A 25,416-nucleotide genomic window follows, 5' to 3' on the forward strand; every position below is an offset into this window, starting at 1 on the left:
GCATCATTCGAAAAGATTATTTGGATATATTATGCTCCATGAGTTGGAGCCATACCTTTCGAGTGCAGTGTGACTGTCATTTGGATTAGGGTAGTTTGTCGTGGCTTTTTCTTCAATCGAGACTCTGTCAGGATGAGATGAATTTGTGTATGTTAAATTCAGATGACAAGGGGGGATATGATGCAATGCATGGGTTTCGAATGTAAGGGGGGATTAGGCTCTTAATCGCCATGGTGGTTCACTCTGCAGCACATAAAGTTTGGCGAGACAGGGTGAGAGAGGGGCCGATAATTGTTCAGCCAGGCATGCATTTTGAATGCAGGATGTGATCTGAGCTTTACTATCAGTGTGGGGCTCGTCCATTACCTAAATATTTACTTTGAGCGAGTTTCTATATTTTTTTAAGTTTGTGGGAGTTCAGGAGCTTGTAGCAGTGTGGGAGTTCAGTGAGAAAGGCTCCGTTTAGGGCAAGTAGTCAGTGGCAAGATCCAGGGAGGGGAATCTTAGGTGGCCATCTTAGGAACCCTACTAGTTTTTCAGCGTTTAAGGTTATGACTCTTTCGTGGAGGTGATTCTCTTGTGAGAGAGGCAGAAAAAGGGTTGTATCCTATTTGGTTCTGTGTAGAGGGACGCGAAGGTGCAGTTCAAGTTGAGCAGTGATGATAAGGTGATGAGCAACCGACTGGTACAAAATGGCCTCCTCTCAGGGAGCTCTCCACTTCTTCTCCTTTCCTCTATTTCATATAGGTCCGTTGTGAGCAGTGGGGGTAAGAATCTGAGCGTCCTCTGTAGGCATTAGCTATTTACACTTTACCAGAGATTCAGGAATCACCAGAGAGAAAGCATCCTAGTGCATACTTTTGAATGAGTCTTACCCATACAAGATGGCAGCCACTCACGGAGCGTAACCCTTTTCTATTTCTATAACCATTGGCATGCAATGCGAGATTCAGGGCAAAGAGGAGTTTCACATACCTATTCTGTTTTTAAGTCTTCCATGGGTTTCTACGGAGGGGGAGCACCAACCAAGATGGATGCCGATCTTGGGAGAGTCCTCAAAATGGAAACCTGGAGACCCCAGGGACTGTGTGTATTTGGGGGGAGTGTGTGGAAAGCGGTATAAATTGCCAGGACACAAAGTATAAATGCAGTTTTCCAGTAGGGATGTAGGACTCGGGGGAAGCCTTGGCCAGGCCACTCTACACCAACTCGCCTGCTAGTAAGTCTGTTTTTTCGCAGTGGTGGAGCGTTGCTCCTTCCTCCATAACCTGGTGTAGTCATTTTTCGACATTAGGGAGTCAGTTTCTTTGCTTCCAGGAGGAGGCAAAAAGCTAGAATGTCAACCTCATAAACTACTCCAGCCTCCTCAACAATCACCAGTCTACTCGGCATCTGGGATTGGAGCCGTGGTAAAGGCTCTGCGGTCTATTTTTTCAATTTAAGAGGGAGGCGAGCATCATCCAGCCAACCTCTTCATCGATAGTCAGGCTCTGCCACAACAGGGCGTTAGAGACTGTTTGAATGCGCTGATGCCTGCGTCTTTGTCCTAGTAGCAAGGGGAAGGTGCCTACCTCCTAGTTACTCGGCAAACTCCACAAGATCTGCGTAGGAGGCAAGGGCCGCAGCTCTGAAATGGGAGTTAGATCTCAGAGCCATTGGCGGTGGTCCCCCAGCATCAGGATACCCGGAAGCATCTTGTGTTTAGTGCGTGTCCATGGGTTTGATGTGAGGCCTTCACTTCGGGTCAGCTCCTGATGATCCTGCTTGCAAGCGGCCCCTGTAGCTACAGCGTCATCTCTCTAACCACGGTAAAATGTGTGGGGGCTCAACTGTGCAGGGGCGGCTCACAGCTGAGTCGAGAACGGATATGATTTATCCAGCCATGTGCTCCTGAGTGGCTTGATAAATCAGGAGTAACACAACACAGTGCAAATCGCTGCGTTGCGTAACTCTGCTGAGGGAAGGCGTTCCACGGGCATTGCCAGGGTGTTTCCCAGCAACACCCATGGATTTTGATGCATTCTCAGATTTAGCATTACTGTTGGACCCGGGAATGGGCCAAAATTCTACACCTTCCCAGGTTAGGTATAACAAGGAGGAATATATGTATTTCTCATCGTTACTTCCTCTTTCTAGGTGTGCTGCATTCTGCAGCAAGCATGGAAAGTGGAAAATGCCTCAGGAAGATTGTTTTAGTGCAGGTAGGTGCCCCTTCCTGCATGAAAACAATCCTGCAAGCAACACAGGCACCCTTGCACCATAGTGCAAGTACAAGAGTGCCTGCATTGGTGCTAGGCAGCACATGGTGAGCCAGCGCTGGGAAAAAGCAGGAATGCGCTGTATTGTGATGAATACAGCACATTCCTGTCCATTCCCAGTAACATAGCACAGCAACGTGACGTACTGCACTACGTTAATTTTTGATAAACTTGCCCCAAAATCTGTTGCCATTTCCACAGAAAAGTCTTTAAGCATAGGATTAGTACAGTGCCATCCACATCGAGCTGTATAATGACAATGTCCTTTTACCACTCCAGGCGCAGTATTACCGCTTGGGATTGGTAAAATACCATCCAAGCCAACCTGAAATGAATAAAAGCAACACCTGACCTGTGTTTTAGGATTATTATAGCTCTTCAGAGAGTTTTAGCTTTGTCCAGACACAAGGGAGCACCCAGTGCAAGTCAATCCAATACCCTTTCACCTGTAATGTGCCTGGAGTGGTAAATGGCTTTTGTCATATTGCAGATCAGCATGGGTGGCACTGTGCTAATCCTATGCTTAAAAACATTGCTGGAAAAACAGAGGGGCATATTCAAAATGAAGTGACGGAGCGCACCGTTAGCCTTGTTGGCCTAACGCTGCGCTCCGCCACTTCAGAAACGCAAGGCTGCACCGTATTTATGCCTTTCACCCTGTGCTGGTGCTAATTGCACCTGCCAAGCACCAATGAAGGCACTCTTGCAGCATTGTGCAAGGGGGCCTGTGTTGCAGGGAATGATTGTTATGTGCAGGAAGGTTTCCCCCTACATAAACAGTCACCAAAGGTGTTTTATAACTTCTATGTGTGCTGCAGAATGCAGCACACATAGAAGTTGTAACTCATCATTTTGTAATTAAAAATTGTTAATGTGGAGGAAGGGACAAAGTCGTAAAGTCAAACTATATCTTATTGGATAGTTTAAAAGTCCAAAAGACTGATCTGATTGGTGGATGGTATTGTGTCAAGCATAGGAGGACAATAGCATCGTGTCCCAATACTTACCAAGATGATGTGATGCTTTTAAAATCACACCAGATGGAGTAACTGCACTTATTCTTATATCATGTTGATAACTGATCACAATGTCCCAATAAAGCATATTCTTCACACATTGGGTCAAAGTTGTCAGACAAATTTTTCCCAGCACATAGTAAAATAAACATTGTTTTCCAAAGGTCACGTTCTGTATCGGCCGCCACTTATTTCCTTACGGGTATGTCGCTTCACCAATGTGCACAATATCCAAGAGATCAGACTCTCACCTGCCACCTCTGTGAACATCAAAATGTACATTTCCACGGGCGTCAGTCTGGTAACAGTGGGAACCTTCCATAAATAATGCCTGACAAATGTCAATGGGTGAGTCCCTCTTCAGGTTCCATTGCGACGGTTAAGGCAATTGTCGAATATCCTTTTCTGCAAGTTTCCACCTGACTTTACCGAACTCATGGGTGGGTGCATCCATATTACGTGAGGATGGCACTCACAATAACATACAAAGAAGTTGGTCTCAATGTTATTGAATTGTTTAAAAGACTAAGGGGCATATTATCAAGGACCGGTGTTAAAATTATCGCCGTTTTATCAGCAGTAAACTGCAGCTAAAGTGGCTATAATGGGCTTGATAATACGCCCTTGTTAATTCCCATAGAAGCCCATGTTAACATCAGAACATGGGCTTCTGTGGGAATTTACAAGGGCGTATTATCAAGCCCATTATCGCCGTTTTATCGGCAGTTTCCTGCCGATAAAACGGTGATAATTTTAACACCGATCCTTGATAAAATGCACTAAAAGACTCACTTTGTAAATCAGCGTTGAAAAAGGCATGAACGCCAAAACGCATCTGCTGAATAAACAGGATTTACTGGATCAAAATAGTACTCATTGTCGTTTGCTCTTTGTATGTTATTGTGAGTGCCACCATCACGTTAAACGGATTCACCCACCCGTGAGTTCATACATACATGACAAATGATTGGGAAAATTGTTGTAGAATCTTGTATATGCATTTATGCTTCTCCCTTGTTGCTTTGCCCCTAGCTGCTCAGCCAGAGTGAAAATGCTGTGTGGAATATTGGAGTGGTGATGATGAATGGTGAAAATGCTGCGTAAAATGTTGGAGTGGTGATGATGAATGGTGAAAATGCTGCGTGGAATGTTGGAGTGGTGATGATGAATGGCGAAAATGCTGCGTAGAATGTTGGCGTGGTGATGATGAATGGTGAAAATGCTGCGTGGAATGTTGGAGTGGTGATGATGAATGGTGAAAATGCTGCATGGAATGTTGGAGTGGTGATGATGAATGGAATGTTTGGGTGCTTGTGAGGTGAAGTGTGACAGTTCGAATTTGGGCTGAGCCGCAGGCAGACTGCTCCTGTTGAATCAGCTCTACATGAACTTACAAACCTGTAGCTAAGACTAAATAAATCTGCTTAAACTACATCTTGGCTACTGGCCATCATTATTATTGTCTTTAAGAGCCTGTGGTGGGCATTATGCAGACCTGGGCAAAGCATATCAGATGATCGGTGACTCTTTTTTATAGTCACATAATCTGAAACGTGTAACATTGGTGAGGGATGTAAAGCTGACGTTCAGCTCTTTTATAGGTAGAGGAACTAATGTAGTATTTGTTTTAGGCAGTGTTTTCCCAGTTCTTGGTATAAGTACAGTTGTGCATTGCTGTAGAAATGTCTTCATTTTGTAATAGAACATAGAACTCTCTGCATGGGTGGAATGCTATGCTTTGCAAGTGAAGGGTGGTTAAAGCTGTTAAGCTGAAGTGTAAGCTGGAGGTGTTTTACTACATCTCATACCAAATAAAGAATATACTTGGACTAATCTACCTTGAATATCATCTTTACATTGGCGACAATTTGATGAACCCATACTGCGCAGGGGCTGGTCTACCATTACCTCCACCCCTGGATTTCTACTTCTTCAACCACTGTGAGTGTTCCTATTAAGACTCTTGAAATTTTGAGCATGTGGAGCTTTGCTGATAACTTTGCAACATCTTTACTGGCATGGAGCAGTGTGAATGCATGAACTACTGCCTTTATCTGGATTACATTCTCACAAGCTCTGAATGTGTGATGGAGCGCGATGATCTAATGCCATATGGAACGCAAGAATCTGCGTGATCATATCTTATGAAGTGACTATTACTATCATTTTGCCGTCTCCCGTTGTGATCGGAGCATGTGAATTTTGCGGGAGTGCGACTTTTGACTTCTGTGTGCCAAGGGGTTGTGCAGCACTTGTCTCCTACAGCGAGGAAAAGCGTGAGTGGAACTTTTTGTAGACTGTTTTGGATTACGACAACTAAATTTTTAAAAGCGACGCCGAAATGTTTAAATGACTGTCGGATTCTTCTCTTTGATTAAGAGACCGTTGGTCGTGCTCACCTTCTCGTGGAGCCCTCACGCGCACTGCCTCTCATTTTTTTACTAGCGCCGCCTGCTAGCGCGCACTGCTTAGTCAAAGCTTGACTTCGACTTCCCATCGAAAATATGTGTAATCAGCATTGCGGCAGCCATTTTAACTCTTTGGGCTGAATCTTTCTTCAACACTTCACTTTTTTCTCTGGCGGCCATCTTAGTGTGGATTCGACAATATTGGTTGCCAAATGTTTTATGGCTTCAAGCAAATTTCTCCACAACGATTCTTGAACTTGGACATCCTTTGAAAGAAAAATAAATTGAACTACCACTGGTTAATTATTTTAATTGTTATTTTGCATTTTTATATTAATTAGTTATTTTACTTAACAACATTTTTTACAGGTACCGTGTTCATCAGTCAAGGAAGAGTGTATTTGCGCCAAAACATTTGTTATTCTTACTATTTACGTAGAGTTATTGGTAATTATGGCTGATCAAAGTCTGTCTGCACCACCTACTTTTCTTGCTACTCCTGGTGAACTCCCTATTCCATGGAAGGAATGGAAGAAATAATTTCTAACCTACAAATTGGCAACAGGAGCTGACAAGTACAGTCCCGTGGGTAGACAAGCCATATTACTTGTTCATTATGGTTTAAGGGAGGCATTTATATTAAGATCTTCCAGAAATATCTTTAGGAATGGGGGATGGTCAGCCAAATAATGTTTATTAAATTACATTGCAAATGCTTGAGATACGTTTGAAACAAAAATTAACACTGTTTTAGAAAGACATACATTTTTCTGTCGTAATCAAAAGGTTGATGAAGATATTGCAACATATGTTGCTGTATTCAGGGGACTTTCATTAACATGCAAATTTGGAGAATTAGCTGATTCTCTTATCTGTGACCAAATTGTAAGGTGCACTAATAACAAAAGAGTTAGACAGAAACTTTCAATCAAAAATCCCTCACTTGAAGAAGCTATTCAAATTGCTAAGGGGTTGGAACACACAGATTTGTGGATTAAGGAAATGGATAAATACAATAACTCAATTTTAGCTAAGGAAAATACTTCAAAGACACCTGAAGTACATGCTGTTGTTGATTAAATACAAAAAGGGAAACCTGTCCCTTCTTCTAACAGATTTAATAAATCTGGGAAAACTCTTTCTTTTAATCCTAGATTTGATTCTAGAGTAGTTAAATGTTACCCTTGTGGAGCTCCTGGTCATATTGCTTCTAGTACCATGTGTATGGGGAGAAATGCCACCTGTCGAGCTTGTGGTAGGAAAGGTCATCTTGCTAAAGTTTGTAGAACTAAAACCCAATGTATTCGAGTACAGGAAGTACAGGGCACTTGTGAAAGTGTGCGTGAACTAATGTTGAGTGTAGAGGTTTATCAAAAAAAATCCAATGTCGATCCACATTTATCGGTAGATGATGTTCCTAAAGAAAGCACAAACAAGTTAGAGAAACCTCTTTGTATTATACACTTAGGCAAATGTGGGACTGAAATGTTAGTGGATTCTGGGAGTTTATATACTTTACTCTTTAGAGAGATGCTTTCTAGAAAATGGACAGGGAAGATGTTGGAGTGGACAATAAAGCAGCTGGATATGGTGGAAAAATCATTGAAATTGTGGGGATGAGATGGATGGTAATTTCCTTCAATGGTAACAAAGTTTTTGGACGTGTCTACTTGACCAAGCAGGGGTCTGACCTTTGGGGTGGCGTCATCAAAAGGATCTCAACATCATTCTAAATCCTAATGAACCTGTTACTACCTTGGTTGTGCACAACATTGATACAGATGAAGCGAGTGTGATGGAGAAGTATTCCAAGGTGTTTTCTGATCAGCTAGGAAAGCTTAAAAAATGGTCTCACAAAATCATTTTGAAAAATTATTCCAAGCCAGTGGTTCACAAGTCATAGAGTGTACCTCATCTTATGAGAGAGCCTCTTCATGAGAAACTTAAAAAACCTCAAGCGCAACGGATAATAGAACCTATTGAGACCTCTGAGTGGTTGGCACCCATTGTGGTGGCACTTAAGGAGGGAGGTAGAATTTGCTTATGTGTGGACTTACGCAACCTGAATAAATATATTTGGGTCGATAGACAACCATTACCTAACATTTCAGAGATGTAAACTGCAATGGGTGGAGGAGATGTTTTTAGCGTGATTGATATGTCAGCTGCTCATCACCAAATAGATTTACATGAAGGATCTAGGCTTCTAACATCTTTTGTAACACTGCTGGGGGCATTTCGTTACTGTAGAATGCCTTTTGGACTGGCATCTGCCTCAGCGGTGTTCCAGAGAGTAATGCAACAAATCTTTGAAGGGCTGAGTAATATTCTTTGCTTTCAAGATGATGTGTTAATTGTAGGAAGAAGTATTGAGAAGGAGGGAAGAGAATGGGTTGACAATTAGGAAAGAAAAATGTCAATTAAAGAAAAGATGTGTGACTTATATGGGACAGGAAATATCTAAAGATGCAATAAAACCCAAAAAAGTATTGTCTCTGCAGTAAAGAATGCTCCCATTCCTCTTGCTAAAAATCTGTTAAAATCTTTCCTTGGTTTAGCGGAATATTGTTCCAAGTTTGTGGAAGGTTTTACTGAGATTGTGGAACCCTTGAGGCAACTGATGAAAAAAGGAGTTCTATTTGAATGGAATGAAGCTTATGATGAAGCGTTTGATAAGGTAAAAGTTGTATTGCTCGAGCTCCGACTCTTGGTCATTTTCATGTGAATGCTAAAATGTTTATTACCACTGATGCACGTGCTGTTGGAGTTGGAGCCGTGTTGACTCAGATTTATGATTTGTGATGGCCAGGAAAGAGTCATTGAATTTGCGTCTCGTAGACTTCGAAATGCGGAAACATCTTACTCTGCTATTGAAAAAGAGGCTCTAGGGTGTTGTTGGGGCATAAATCATTTAGGTACTTTGTTTGGGGTCTACCTATCAAGGTCAGTACTGACCACTACCCTCTTATTCATTTATTTAAGGGGGAAGGGGTTCAGAGGGTAGTGTAACCCCCAGGATTTCTAGATGGATGTTATCGGTCTTAGAATACAATTTTGAAGTAGAATATGTGAAGGGCTTAAAAAATGTAATTGCTGACTGTCTGGGATGCTTCTTGATGCAGTGGAATTGGTGTTGGATAAGGATGTGGTCGATGAAGAGATTGATGCAGTAGGGAGTGAGAAGGCGGAATTGGCTCTCAATAAATAGGAATGGGCATTTGCTATGTCGGAGCAAAATAAACAGGTTATGAAATTTGTATCTGATGGTTGGGGTAATCATGAGAATGGTGTATGTTTTAAAGGTTATCATCACGTACATGATGAGTTGAGTGTGTGTCATGGAAGCTTGTTAAGGAGGAGTCAATTTGTGCCACCAGTGGGGATCAGAAGGAGGATTATAGACATTGCTCATGAAGGTCAGCCTGGACGGAACATGACAAAGCGGAGGATCCGACAGTCTTTCTGGTGGACAGGAATGGACAGTGACATTGAGGGAATAGTGAAAGAGTGTTATGCGTGTGCGAACAGTGATAATGCAATGCTTTTCCCAAACATCCTTTGGAGAGAGTAGCTTTTTGGGTCCAACTTCCAAACTTGGTTTTCGAAACAGGTTTGTGATGGTTTTGGTGGACTTCCATTCCAAGTGGTTCGTTATTGAAACTACAGATTGCATAGACACTGACAAAGTTGTGGGATTTTTGGAGAGATTGTTTATGAATGAGGGAATGTAGTATTCTTGTTTACAGATATTTCCCTTTTAATACAAATTCCAATGTTGTACATATTTCCCTTTTAAATAGAATGTCTCTTCATAGCTGCTCATGCACATTGTGTTATGGATTCCATTTAGAATTGTTATGGTCTGAAATGGATTGGGGTGGAAGAAAAAGGACTAGTAACTTGGAGAGTGGATGTACTGTGCTGCAGTTCAATAAACCTTGGATTTTACTTGGAATTATCTTGGATTTTCAACTTCTTTATTACAAAATTGGCGACGAGGGTGTCTAGTACCTACTACTACAGCAGCACAGGTGTGGTACACCTGATTTTGAAAGGATTTTGGATTTTTACCTGATCTTAACCTAGTTTGGATTTTATAAACTTTTGAAGATTGGAGCTTAGTTCATTCCTACATAGAAGACGTTGATATCGACTATCCTACTTAAGGACTGAAGGATTTAAAACTTTATTTTACTTGGAATACTATTTACACCTGCTCTCACTGGTGTACAATATTCTATTGGTAACGCTTTTCATCTTGGAGACTGCATGGTTGAGGACGCTGTGTTTACCGTAAACTACGAAATGTATGGGTGTTTGCGCGAAAGTTTCACAATTTTAAACGAAATAAGCAAATGTTTACCTTTGAATGTGATTTCAACGGGCAACACGCGAAGTACTGAGTCTTCCCGTGCAACAAATCTCCATGCGCCGTGTTGGAGCGTGCAGTTACCATGGTTTCCAAGTAGTGACTCGGGTGTGCTCGTGAAATAAAGGTACTGTTTCACATTTTGGAATATATTGATCAAATAAGCCACGCCGCACGACGAACTTCACAACTATCTGTTTGACAACATTTTCACATCGCGTGCATTATTGCTGGAAATTTCTAGCTAGTGCTAGACTTTTGCACTATAATCTAAAACTGCTGTGTAGGACATTACAGCACTGATGTACACAGCTGGTGTACTCAAGGATTGAATTTGTGTTTATTTACTTTGCATTTTATTCTCTTTCAACGGTAATAATATCATATTGCTTCATTTTGTTCACTATTTAATTAGTACTATTATCATTTTCACCATGCAGTTTGACCCTCCTTCGAAATTTTTACAATGTAAGGGTGATCCTCCCATCCCCTGGACCAGATGGAAGGAGGAGTTTTTAACTTATTTAAAGGCTATTAATGGGGAAAGGATGGGAAATGAAAGAAAAAATAATATTTTTCTTCATTGTTTAGGATCCGAAGGGCAAGCTATTTTTAGAAATTTACCACCTGTTCATGGTGACTCTGGTGTATTTGATGAAGCAATGCTTCGTGTAGAAACACGTTTCAAACCCACAACCAGTATTGCTCTGAATCGTTACAAGTTTTATACGAGGGCACAGAAAGAAAATGAATCTTTTGATGATTTTTTAACGGGTTTGAGAGCTTTGGTGGTTTCATGTAATTTTGGTGCAATGACAGACGAAATGATCAGAGATCAGATAATTGTCAATGTTAAATGTAAGAAAACACAGGAACAATTGTGGATATTAGGTAATCCCACTTTATTAGAAAGCATTTCCACTGCCAAGGCTTTTGAACAATCTAGCAAATGGATGAACACTATTGAAGAAACGAGCACTAGGGGTAGCAAGAATGATAAACTAAGTGAAGAAGTATGTGCTATGAACAATGTTACAAGAGGTTTTCAAAACTATAGGAATATATCACATAACCACATTGTATGTTTTAGATGTGGGAGTTACAATCATGTAGCTTCCTTCAAGTTTTGTCCTGCCTTGGGAAAAGAGTGCAACAAATGTGGTAGAGTTGGTCATTTTTCCAAGTCCTGTAGGGAAGACAAAAAGAAAATTGGGGACAAAAGTAATTATTTTAAAAAAGAGGAAGTCTCTTGTGTGAGAGATGACACTGATTTGGGATCAAATTTGTCAAGATGTGAGCATGTCGTGTCTAATGAATCCTTTAAAGAAAGAGGAATGATTGTATCATTAGTGAGTTTAGGGTTGCTTGAAGAGGATGTGTTGGACTCTCCTAAGTGTGTGGTTAAATTTATGGGTGTTGAACTAGCGCTAATGGCTGATTCTGGGTCTCCTTGGACCATCATAACGGAAGAATACTTTCATGAAATGTATGAATCTAAGATTTCTAAGAGAGATTTGTGCCCTCCTGATGTAATGGCAAAAGGTTTCAATGGTTCATACATTGATTTCATTGGTTATATTGCTTCCACCATATATTTTAAGGATCAATCTGCGTACATCAAATTATATGTTGTAGTAAAGGGTGTGAATGTTCTGGGTTGGCGCGATCAATTCAAACTTAACATTACGTTGAATCCACGCAGCAAAGATCCAGTCATGGTGTTAAAGGATAGAGATGAGTTAAATAAAAGAGTTACGTTTGTAGAAGAGAGTAATGCTTGGAAGTTACTTTCGTGTGAGTTTCCTGAAGTTTTTTCAGACATGTTAGGTAAGCTAAGCGGGTTCACTCATGTCATCAAGCTCAAACAACGAGCTGAACCAGTTGTGCAAAAGCTTAGACCTGTACCACTCAATGTTAGAGAAGAGTTAAGTGATACTCTAAAAGATATGTTAAAAAATGATGTCATAGAGGAGATAGAATCATCAGAATGGGTTTCGCCAGTAGTTTTGGCACGCAAACCTGATAAATCTCTGAGACTTTGCATAGATTTGAGAGCACTTAATGCTAATATAGTAGTAGATTGTCATCCTCTGCCGAATATCAATGAAGTAGTGAGCATGATTGGTGAGGCTGTAGTTTTTTCTACCTTAGATTTGAGATCTGCGTATCATCAGGTAGTGTTAGCAGAGGAATCAGGTCATCTCACAGCATTTATTACACCTCAGGGATTATATCAATTCAAACGGATGCCATTTGGTTTGGCATCGGCAGCCTCAGTTTTTCAGAGATCGATGTATCATATTTTTAAAGACATGAGTGACTATGTGAAGTGTTTTCAGGATGACATTTAAGTATTTTCTAAGAGTGATGAAGTACATATGGAACACCTGAGTAATGTTTGTAACATGTTAAGTAAGTTTGGTCTTACCATTAAGAGAAAAAAGTGCAAGTTATTTCAAAAGAAGATAGAATATTTAGGGCATACTATTTCTGGGAATGGTGTTGCTCCCAAGAAATCGTTAGTTGATGCAATCCTGAAAGCTCCTGCACCCGATTGCAAAGATAAATTGTTATCATTTTTAGGACTCTGTGAATATTACAGTAAGTTTATAGTTGGTTTCGCAACTAAAGTGGAGCCGTTAAGAGAACTAACCAGGAAAGATGTTGAATTTTTGTGGGGAACTAAACAACAAAACGCTTTTGACAGTATTAAACTTGACATGGTGTCAGCTCCTACACTTAGACCGTTTTGTTTGAACAAACTTTGTGTTTTGACAGTGGATGCTAGCCTTTATGGCCTGGGTTGCGTGCTTTCGCAACGTTCGGGTAAGGAGGACTGGAATGTTGCATTTGTGTCTAGATCTCTAAATAACACTGAAAAACGATATGCTGTAATCGAAAAGGAATTATTAGGATGTGTCTGGGCTATTGAACATTTCCGGAATTATATTTGGGGTGCAAGATTTTTGAAACGTACTGATCATAAGCCTTTGGTGGGTATTCTTTCACCCGGTGGAGGTTTAAGTGCGACTGCTCGTATTGCTAGATTGATGTCACGATTACAAGAATATAGCTTTGACATAGAATATGTGCCTGGGAAACTCAATGTGACTGCAGATTGTTTGTCAAGATTACCATATCCCAGCGTCAGTGATGATGAAGATACTGAAGTCGTAACTAGCATTTCAGAATTATTGTCTGAGAAATTCAGTATAATTTCAGAAGATTTATGGATGAAAAGCATGAGTGAGGATGATGTCTTGTGCAAAGCGAGAGATTATGTGAGTGTGGGTTGGCCTTCTAAGGAATTAATTCCAGCTGAAGTTATACCATTTTACAATGTTGCTGATGAGTTAGCCATAGAGGGAAATCTACTATTCAGAGCTGGAAAATGTATTCCACCTTTTGCGGTAAGAGATGTTATTTTGCAAATTAGTCATAAATGTCACATGGGCATGTCGTCCATGAAAAGATTAATTAGGTCAAATTTCTGGTGGCCAGGAGTGGATAGGTTTGTAGATAAATTTGTTAGAGAGTGTCCTGAGTGCATTGAAAGTGATAAGACGTTCAAATGTGATCCGGCACCTTTGACTCCTGTGAAGTGGCCAGATCATCCATGGCAGAAATTAGGGATCAATATTGCTGGCCCATTCAATTTTTTACCACAGGAGTGTAGATTCGCTATAGTTGCTGTGGATTATCACTCCAAATGGCCAGAGGTCAAACTGGTACCTCATCCTAACACTGAAAGTGTTATTTTATTTTTGAGAGAGATATTTTCAAGAGAAGGATTCCCAGAAAGCATTGTATCAGATAATGGGGTACAGTTCAAATCTTCAGAGATGTTGGAGTTTTTGAGTACTTATAGTATAAAGCATTGCACCACTGCTCTGTATGAACCACAAGGAAATGGGCTAGTGGAGAGATATAACAGGGTTCTCAAACAAGATATCCTATGGGCTCGGAAGTTTGGGGGAATGTGGAAGGAGAAATTGAGAGAAAAGTTATGGCTGTACCGTATAACGCCTCATGCCACTACAGAAGTTTCTCCTTTCCGCCTACTATAGGGTAGAGATCCTGTATCTAACCTATGTCCTTGGTGGTTTAAGAAAAGTGCTGGTTATCGCATGGTTGATGTGAATGTCAAGGATGTAGCTGAGAAAGTGGAACTCAAACAGTGCAAATACAAAAGTGATTATGATACTAGGATGAAAGTCAAACAACCTGCTTTTATGGTAGGTGATGTGGTTAGGATTCGTAAACCTGGTTATATTACCAAAGGTGAGACAAAGTTTGGCAAACCTATGAAGGTTGTGAAAGTTTATCACAATAGCGTTGTCACACAAAATGGCAAAAGATGGAATGTTAGAAGAGTATCCAAATGTGTGTCTTACATTTTCTATTATAACCAGTAGTTTCTTTTATGTGTAAGGATTTGTTTTTTTTTAATGTTTACGTAGTCACTTAATTTTCTTTAGGGGGAAAATGTGTAGTATTCTTGTTTACAGATATTTCCCTTTTAATACAAATTCCAATGTTGTACATATTTCCCTTTTAAATAGAATGTCTCTTCATAGCTGCTCATGCACATTGTGTTATGGATTCCATTTAGAATTGTTATGGTCTGAAATGGATTGGGTTGAAAGAAAAAGGACTGGTAACTTGGAGAGTGGATGTACTGTGCTGCAGTTCAATAAACCTTGGATTTTACTTGGAATTATCTTGGATTTTCAACTTCTTTATTACAGGGAATTCCAAAGATTTTGGTGTCTAATAATGGGGTACAGCTGGTGTCAAAGAAGATGGTGGATTTCTTAAGTAAGTTTGGAATCAAACATGAAATAGTTGCATTGTTCAGGCCACAAGCCAATGGATTAGTAGAAAGGATAAATCGATTGTTAATGGATAATATACAACTATCCTTGTCTAATGGATTGTCTTGGTTGGAAGAATTGAAGAAGTTGGTGTGGCCATATAGAGTAACACCACATTCTGTGAATGGCGTGTCGCCGTTTGTCTCTCTTAAAGGTCGTAAGCCAGGTGTGAAGGAAGTACCTAGTTGGTAAAAGGATAAAGAGTGTGTGTGGGTTAATCGCACTGCTGTTGAGAGTGATCTATGTCAGAGACAATTGGTGGCCACTAGTCATTATAATGACACGAAAGGTGTTAAAGGCCAGACAGAAAAGAGGGAGATTGGGTTGTAACCAGGAATGGTGGAGTAGTGATCAAGGGTGATAGCAAGTTTTCAAAACCTGTTCAAGTAAGAGCTGCCAAGAAGAATATTCTTGTTTTAGCTCATGGTTCTGCTTGGAGTACAGGAAATGTCTGTAAATGCAATGCTCCTCAACTAGTTCTCTATGATTGATGTAAAATTGAAGGTGATTTTGTTCTAAGTTGTTGAAACTGTTATTTTTCTAAGTAGCATTGTACATTGAAATGTGGGTGATTATTTTAATTGTTATTAGTAATTGTTTTCCTTTGTTCATGAGGGGGAAGGTGTGTAGAAATGTCTTCATTTCGTAATAGAACATAGAACTTTCTGCTTGGGTGGAATGTTATGCTTTGAAAGTGAAGGATGGTTAAAGCTGTGAAGCTGAAGTATACACCGGCGGTGTTTTACTATATCTCATACCAAATAAACAATATACTTCGACTAATCTACCCTGAATATCCTCTTTACAATTGCGTATACGGTAGGATGGTATGAGAGGAGCATATGTGCCTTTCTCCGATAGAGCCTTGATGTGCATTGCTCTTGACAGCTGATGGATCAGCTTTTTCATGGAGCATTTAACAACAGTGTAAGACATCGCCTCACTGTTCCAATTATCTGTGACCAGATTTAAGTTTTCGGTGGCTGTGTTCAGGTAGATATGCTATGGATTGTTCCCAGAGATAAAGATGGTTTTTAAAACCCCTTTCGTATAGTTTTCGGGAGCTCTGATTATCCAGAAGAAATATTTAGCTTGCGTGGCCATGCATTATAGTTTTTGTAATATTAGGCTGAACTTCCAAGTGTCAGTGGCATAAAGAAACTCGAGGGGGCCCCCTGCAAAGTACATGGAGAGCCCCCCTTCCGGCTCACTCAGGAGCTCTCATTCCAGCATTCTTTGCTGAGGGATCCCCCTGGAACTCGGTCCCCCTGCACTGTGGGGTCTGCGGGGGCCTTTGTTACGCCCCTGCCAAGTGTGCCAGTGAATTCCAAGTGTGTAGAGGTGGTTGGAAGGTTTGCTTGTACCCCATACATTGTATTTGATCAAGTTCGGTCCCAAGTAGGCCAGAGTATGCTTGCTGGCCATAGTTAACAGTGCAAAAAGAACAAATGGTGGATGGAATGCTGAACAATGTCAAACACTCAACGCCAGTACAGAGATCTGCTTTCAATGCCACTCGATTCAAGCTAGCCTGGCTGATGTGGGGTGATACCCTGAAACCGGTCCCGGGATGCTTGTTTTGTGGTCCTGGGAGGACCTGACCTGACAGTTTGGGCTGGACTGTTCCACTGGGGAGCAGGGTCAAGAATGATTTGCTTAAGGCTGGGTCTAAACTGAGGTGGAATTGTGCGCAAAAAACAATGGATTTAACCCAGATTTGTAACTTGGGGTGAATGTTTGACAATGTTCAGCATTCCGTCCATCATCTTTTTGTGTTGCCTTAGTCAACAGTGGGCTTGAGCTTTGCCTTTCCCACCCTCCCAATTGATTCGCTTATTGGGCTATGGAGGTTTGAATATAATTTCCATAGGGTGTGTATGTCCACTTTTCCTTTAATCTTCATCTTTTGTTGATGTATAGTGTGTTTCCCTGTGTCAATAAACCACGCACCAAGATTATTGTAGGCCTGGATGCTATCTATCATCTGTGGCCCAAGCCTCCCCTTCTGGGCCCTTTTATTTGGATGGCGAATGATGCTTACTACTTTAGATTTGCTTGAATGGTCCACAAGGTCATTTTTGTCATTGTATTTATTCAGGGCATCCAGTGCCTTCTGGAGTCCTGTCTTCGTGTGATTTTGGAGGATAAGATTGTTGGCATACTGCATTAAGAAGATTTTGTTTTGTCATATCCTGAGTCGCTAAATTGGCTCCTGATAATGTTGTGTACAAGTTGAATAAAATAGGGGTCTGGGTGCACCCCTGTTTAGGCCCAAAGTCTTTTGCAGTTTTTGAGGTGGCCGTTTTGCCATAAAGCTTGATGTATACCCATGTCTTGGTGTAAAGTGACACAATAGCTTTCAGCAATTTGTGTGGGATATTCCAATTTCACAGCTTCTGCCAGAGTTTATTGTGGACCACTCCATCAAATGCAGTGAAGCAAGCAAACACAGGCAAGCTTTTAGAGGTGGCTGCCTATTGAGCTATGTATGACAGGGCTACCATTGATCCTCCCCCATGGAAGCCAGTTTGATAGAATGGGAGCAAACCCTCTACTGTGATCCATTCAACTAGTTATTTTAGCAGGATACTTACATATGCCTTCTCTTTAATATTCAATAGTTCAATTAGCCAATTAGCCTATAGGTTTTGGGGGTCTGTCATATCCCCCTTTTCGTTGATCGGTTGGAGTAGGGAGCCTTGCCATGTGTGTGGAATGTCTTAATTTGTTTTCCACTCAAGGTACAATGGAGAGAGGACAGCTGCCCAGAAGGAGGGGCTTCCCTAAATAGGGACCCAAAAGGCTTCTTCTTCAGCGTGGTAACCACCACCTGTTTATCCAACAATACATGCTCTGGACTTGCAGGTTTTTTTGTGTCCATTACTGTTCACAAAGTCTAGGATGATCCCATTTGATTGGTTGGTGTCTCAGTGTAGAGGCTCATGACGTGCGCTACCCATATGTCCACTGGTACAAAATTACGTCTTTCTCTCTTGGTGTGACATACAGTGATTATGTAGTTCCAAAGTTGCTGCTGTTTATTTTGTGCTATTAGATTTGACCCATTCTGCCTCCTGCTGTTTCCTCTTTTGGGCCAATACTAGGTGTTTCTGTTTTCTGAGGCAGTTGCTAGCTTTTTCTGAATAGCAGTGGTTCCAAATCTGTTATGTGCTTCGTGTAGTTATTTTGACTTCCCTCACGGGGTCAGGGTGTAGTTATTGAGATTATTACATTTATGTTGATGAGTGCTTAATAAGAATGAACACGGGTTGGAGACCAAGTTGGACCAGCCTTGGATAAGATTCTGGGTTTGCTGTTTAATTGACCAGTCCTGCCACGGGTATTTCCAGCCTTCCATATTGGTTGAACTTACAGTCATCCATTTTATTCATCTTAGCAATTTGTAGTGTTCCTCTCCTTTTATTTGTTCAATTACAGTTAGCCTATACCGGGTTCTTCTGTGTAGTAACAGATGGGCTGTCAGCACAACATGATCACTTTCAGCTCACTAGGCTAGCTTGAAGTCTAGTAGTGCAGTGCTCAGAAACACATAGTTAGTTGTGGTTAATTTGTTAAATGGAGGAGAGTTCCAGTTGCTCGGATGGTTTTTGGTATTGTAATCTCTGCTGATTCAAGGTTATGAGTTTGAAAAAAGGTGTTGGTGGGGTGACTTTGAACAGATTATGTCCTCTCTGAGATTGTGCATGTTAAAGTAACCTATTAACATCATTTCAAATAGCATGTGCTTGCTAATTAGTTTTTCCAATTGTAAGATTAACTTTTCTTTTTTGACCAGCATCTTGCTTTGTTTAAAAATTAAATCTAAGTTTATTACAAAAATTTACATTTGACCTCCTTTGTCGCTATATTCTTCAATAATACCTGTTTGCAGCATATCTGATTAGACTTTCATTTCTGTGATGATATCTTACATATATCGATATGCCACCCAATTGCCTTTCTAAGTGGATTTTTTTTACTGCCTTATTGATCTCTGCAAAGCTTGATAAGAAAGTGGGTGAGGACAACAAGGTCTCTTGGAGGCAGACAATGTTTACATCATTCAGTAAGTGGAATGCGGCCTTGCTTTTAAAATCTTTGTAATTCCTACCACATTCCACAATATAATTTTTGTTATTATAGCTTCTTGATGTGCACTTTTTATGACCCTGGGGTAGATGCCAGGGATGTTTTGATTTTTCCTCGTGCAAGGTTTGTGGTAATCCAGCTCCAGTCATCTGCATGGTCTCTTACCATTCTTGACATTGTGATTATGCTTTGTCCTATTGCGTGCGCCTCTGGTTGATACAGAATGGTTACGGTCCTGGTGCTGCGATTGAACATTAGTGGGCTGGGTCTGGACCCTTCAACATCTTTGAGTGATTAGAAGTGTGGAGATGAACAATCTGGTAGCAGGACACTTCCAGGAATTTCCCAATGGTGATGAGACTAAATAAAATATTGTGTCATAGAGTCAATACCTTAAAATATGAGAGGTAGAGATAGGGAAACAGATCTGAGAAGATTAGAATCGAGGTACATTTTAGATATGAACACCATGGGACCATTAGGATTGAATGCTGACGAGGAATTACATGTCCATCTATGAGCATACAGGATATGCCCCTTTTTCTAACTATGAAATTAGTTGCTTCGGAAATGTTATTTTTGATTTCTGTGTTCTTTATAGGATATCATATGTAGATGCACATATTTAGTTTTCTTAATAATTTTCATATCCAAATGGTTGATTTTTAACATTTTAGGAGAATCATCCATGCCCGGCAGAGTGGAAGATTTTCCTGACTATAAAACATTACAATGTCTGTAAAGAATCAGTGTAATGAGAAATGTGATGGCCCAATGGGGCATAATTGAATAAAAGAGTAGGAGCCAAGCATCCTCAAATGAAATATATTTTGATTTATTATGTGATTTAATTACTGTCAGTAGACTTGAATGAAATGTAGTTTTGATTTATCATAGTGATTTAGTTTTTAATAATTTTTCATTTAATTGTACATTCAAGATTTAAATGTATGCACTGAATTTATTATGACATCTATATCAGTCAATAGGCTTAATTTCGATAAAAAAACATATCTTAAAAAGCATTTCACATACCACAGTTAAAAATACATACAAATGGTTTAAAAATTACACAACATCAATAATTTAGTTAAGAAGGTCCAACATAGTGGCCATAATTAAACAATTTCAAACAGCCTTATGATTCCAACTACTTTAAACAATTTCATTAAATCTTTTAGGCCTAATCACCCATGTCCAGCTTAAAAACTTAGCCATACCACACACAAACAAGGGCCGGGTATCAGATTTCAGGATACGCATAGCAACTATGTGTTGTCTGGTGTCAGCTCCTTACACAGTGGTTTTAACCACCTCTCTCTTGGGGATTTGTAGGCAGGGCATTCAAAGAGAAGATGGGCAACAGACTCGACCCTATATCATATTGTTGTAGATAGATTACATAGCTAAGCTGTGGAAACAACAATGGAATTTAGAAACAATGCAGTCCATGGAGATTTTCAGTATTTTGTGTATGCCTACGCACGGGTCACATGATTATTTCAGTGTTTCACCATATATTGTCAACTGTCATGTCAATCGCTTTATAAAGCCAAAACACATTGATGGTGCCCTCCACAGTAGCACATAGATAAAAAATGTAAAGTGCCAGACGTTTAATATTTGTAAAGGGAAAAAGGATATATACATATATATAGTTATTGCTAGGATGATGATTCCATAGGAAAAGCGTTTTTTTGACTTGCTTAATCTTTGCCCCAGTTTGAAAAATCTTCACAACATTTTCCAAAATAAGTACTCCAGTGATTCTTGTTGCACACGGAAAGTTTTGGGGCGATTCAAGAAGCGGCAGCTGAGAAAAATAGGGTTAAAAAAGGGTGTGTTTGCAATGTTAATTCCCATGTTACTTGTCAACAAAACTACAGCCCCAACAACTGAACAGAATTACACCAACTTTGGTGGAAAGGTAGATTTTGGTTATGCATATTGCGTTCAGTAGTTTTTGAGAAATTAAAAAAAAAAGTTAGCGATGTCGGTGGTCACAATTATTTCACCAAAAAAGACAAGCTTGTGCAGGGAAATGAGAAGCTCTGATTGACTGCCAACACTTCAACCAGGAAGTCATGGCAGCAATCTTTGGATTCAGCTTGAGCCGACTCGCTAAAAAACATTTTAAATAAAAGGAAAAGGGGGCAGGGTAGAAATACTCTGACCCCCTAGGGCTCTTGGAGGGACACACTGGGAGCCCGCAGGGCCAACAAAGCATATATTTTGTTTAATTCTAGGCGGGAGCCAAGTTGGTTCAGGGTTTCTGATGAAAATTGAACAAAAGATGCGCTTATTTAGTAATCAGCCCCAGAGTTGGCCAGGTCCTGGGAACATTTTCATAATAAAGGAGGGGGGCACATGGCCCTCCAGGGTCTTATTACTGCCCTGGGGTCCAACACCTCCCTGGGGCTTATTTATTTTAAAACAGGGGGGCTCTTGAACCCTGCCCTGGGGACCACCACCTCCCCAGGGCCACATACCAAAAACATATCGGGGGAGCCTCTTGGACCCGCCCCGGGGATCACCACCTCCCTGGGGTTAATGCATTTTAATGGGGGGTCTTTTGCCCCATTTGCCCCGGGGACCACTACCTCCCTGGGCCCATAATGCAGTTGTAGTCGGGACATCAGGGACCCACCCGGGGCCCAGGGACCCCAACCTCCCCAGGATCATTTTATTTTTAAGAAATTAGGAGGACCCCTCCTTGGTCGTTGTTGGCCCCGGGGACTGCCACCTCCCTGGCGCACAGGTTCCTTCTTGGAGTCATAGCTGGCCCTGTGGACTGCCACCTCCCCAGGGCCAGCTCCTGCTATGTCCTGGGATGCCCACACCTGGGACATAGCTGTTTTCCGTAGCTTGGTGGGGGCTTTAACACTCCTACAAAGCCACAGCAAATGTTCTGCTTCCAGTAAGCAGGAGCAATGGAAATGCTCTTTCTAGCTGGAAGCATAGCAGGATTTCATTCACTTAAGGCAGCTCCCTGTGTGTGAAAGCAATGCCGGCTCCTGCAGGAGGCGGGGAGCAGGCAGGGACCGTGAGGGCTGTCGGGCTCAGACATGGCTGGAGTCCGGGGACAGGGTCCACAGGGCAGATTTAGGCATGGGGAGGGGGGCACGCAGCCAACTACCCCCATCTCTCCATGGCTGGGCCCCTAGGAATGGGGTCCCTGTGACTGAAATCAGCCCAGGGAATTGGCAGCGCACTCCTTCTCCTCTACTAGAAATTTCAAAATTTTAAAAAAGGGCAGGCCCCTGGGGATGGGGTATCAGGGTCCAAAATCAGCCCAGGGAGGGGTGCCACTTAGACCCCCTCCACTAATAAAACAAAAATATGTTTTTTAAAAAGCCATCCAGCAAGACACAGAGTCTCCCTTTCACCAACACTCTGCAAACATGCATCCTCGCGCTCTGCTAGTTGGGGGATGAAGTCCCCTTGGCTCCTGCGGGTCCTTGGGGGCCAATTACCCCTCCTGTTACCTCCAGTAAGTTCCATACAGTGGGATTACAGAGAGGCCATTGGAGGCCCTGCCTCCTTTCTTCACCACTCTACAAACGCACCTCCTGGTGTACCACTGGTTGGGGGATGAAGTCCCCTTGGCTCCTGCGGGTCCTTGGGGGCCAATTACCCCTCCTGTTACCTCCAGTAAGTTCCATACAGTGGGATTACAGAGAGGCCATTGGAGGCCCTGCCTCCTTTCTTCACCACTCTACAAACGCACCTCCTGGTGTACCACTGGTTGGGGGAAGAAGTCCTCTTGGATGCTGATGGCCCTTGGGGGCTAACAAGCCCTCTTGTTACCTCCGGTAAGTCTCACACATCAGGATTGCTTGCTAATCTTCAGAGGCCATACACCTTTTTTCCACCACTCTGCAAACATGGCTCCTGTTACACTGCTGGTTGGGGAGTCCCCTTGGATGGCGATGATTCTTGAGGGCAAACCCCCACCCCCCATTGCCTCCAGTAAGTCCCACAGAGTGGGATTGCTGTGAGATTTCTCCAGCACTCTGCGAATGTTCCTCCTGGCACACTAGTGGCTGGGGATGAAGTTCCCTTGGATGCTGAGCACTGCATCGAGGGGGCGTAAGTTATAGTTAGCTCAGGTAACTATAACTTCTGAATTTGTATTGTTTTGTACATGTGAAATCAGAAAATCAGAGCATAACTATAGCATCCCTGTAACCTTTGTTTTTTTCAGTGAATATATAAATATATAAGTATTATATATGTATATATATATTTAGAAAAACACAAAGGGGGCAGATTTACTAACTTTTGGCACAACACAGAGTACCAACACATGTGCAGCATTGATCGTGTCAAAGGGTGAGAACAAAAATACAGCCATTTCTAAGTTATGGTGCTCTTTTTCTCTCCCCCTGCAATGGCTCACTTTAAGCTGCTGGAGGAGAAGCGCTTTGCTCATTTAATCCCCATGGATTTTTTGCTTTCTGTCTACCCAGTTTTGGGTTTTTCTGTGACCATGAACTGATTTTCACTCACAGTAAATTCTGTGGAAGTGGACTGAGAGTGGTAAACGCCAAAGTCTGCCTTTGAATATAACCACTGCTTCTCAGCTGGGGAAAGAGGCTCTGGCCGGTTACATGCAAAAATGTAAGTACATGTGTATGGGCTGAGAGCAAGAGACTAGTGTCTAGCAGATGGGATCATTCAGGGATTGGTGCTGACCCAGAGTAGGCCTTGTAATGTGAGTGGCCTTCATAGTGTTGGTGTGTAGTGAGTACTGAAAGTCTGTGCACTCACTACTAAGGTCTAGAGGCACAAGTCAGATATAAAGATGTACCCTAAGTAGAAATCCACATTTGTGATAACTGCACTCTGGCATTTTGAGAATCATCATAGCCATAATTGGGTTTCAGGCCTGAGTCCACCGTACTGGACCAAATAAATTACTCTGCTGGACAGCAGGAGTATCAAAGGACTTCTCACACAATAGAGCAATTTGTCAGTGTGTGGTACAGGTGTTGAGAAATAAATGAGTGGGGAGAAAACTGCATTTGTTAATTAACTCTTCACTCTGCACCTGCCCTGAACAAGCCAAAGCCCACAGGAAGGCCAGACATCTGGAGCCCAAAACAGGAGAAGCTCCCCTTTGAAGTTTTGGTGGGAAGGGATCATTCATCTTTCTGTTGGAGACAGGACTGAGGCTCCCATGCAAGGTAATTTCATAGACCACTTGAAGTTGCCATGTTTAAACATTCCCAAATGCTGTGGAAGAAGGCTGGAGCATGGGTGGAATCATGATGTGGCATTCTATGATTGGACAGAGATGTCAACCTTCCAGAACTTTCCACTCCCCAGTTAAAAAAACCCGGTATAAGGGAGAGACACTGAAGAACACACTGTTCCTGGGACTGCAAAACCAGAATAATGTCAAGCTGGAAGAAAGAAGAGCCCTGAATGTCTGCAAGGTTGAACTTTGGTACTCTGAGCAGCTGGCACTCAGGATTAGGATGAGTCTCTCCAGGGCCAGTGGTGCTGGTATCCTTATTCTGCCTGGGGAACAGTAAGAAAACAGATCTGTAGAGGGGTGCCAGAGGGTTCCGCTGGGACTTCTGCGGACAGCTCTTCAATCTGCTGACACACAGCTGCCCTGCAAGTAGTCAGGAGGCATGTGACAAGGGGAGAGTGGCAAGGAGAGTGTTCTGTTTGTTGGCTGTGGCATGGCTGTTAAAGACAGTCCCTGTGCAGAAGAGAGCATCAGGAATCCAGGCAGAGCATGGGTCTTGAAAAGGGAGCCCTAAGAACCTGTGGGTAGGTGCATCCTCATTCTCTTAACCACCTTGGGGAGAGTTTTGTGTGGATTTCTATCATCCTTGGGAACTAGTACCTCTTCTTGTATTTTATACTGTCACTTGGAGCTACGGTACAGGACCTTTTGCATAAGCTCCATGTCCCCCTCTCTTTGAATTTTGGATATGGATTTCTGTCCCCCAGATCTTCTATGGCCCCTGGGACCCCATGACATGGCGCCCAAAAAGCATCAAAATTGTCCAGGGGGTCCCCTTCTATGCAGAACTGAGTCAACAAAGATGAGCGCCACTGCGCTCCTGACCAGGGTATGGATGTCCCCTGCTCCCCTTGCCCATGTCTGGGGACAACTGGGTGCATGCACTACACCACTGCTGCAAGTCTTGCCGTCTTCCATGCCAGCATAAGATGAGTGCAGCAGAGTGGGAAATTCACTGGGCTGTGCGGGAGTGGGCTCCCTGCACTGCCCCAAAACAAAATGTGTGTGGATGACTCGAGTGGGACGGGGCACCTGTGACAAACAATATCAAATGTGATTTAAGGCCTTGTTATTTGGAAAATAAAATAAATGAAGCAATGCTTCTATTAAAAAATTTACCTTATGGGCAGGGGTTCTCCCTATAG

The sequence above is a fragment of the Lissotriton helveticus genome, chromosome 2_2 (genome assembly GCF_964261635.1).
Source record: "Lissotriton helveticus chromosome 2_2, aLisHel1.1, whole genome shotgun sequence".
In the NCBI taxonomy this organism is placed as follows: Eukaryota; Metazoa; Chordata; class Amphibia; order Caudata; family Salamandridae; genus Lissotriton; species Lissotriton helveticus.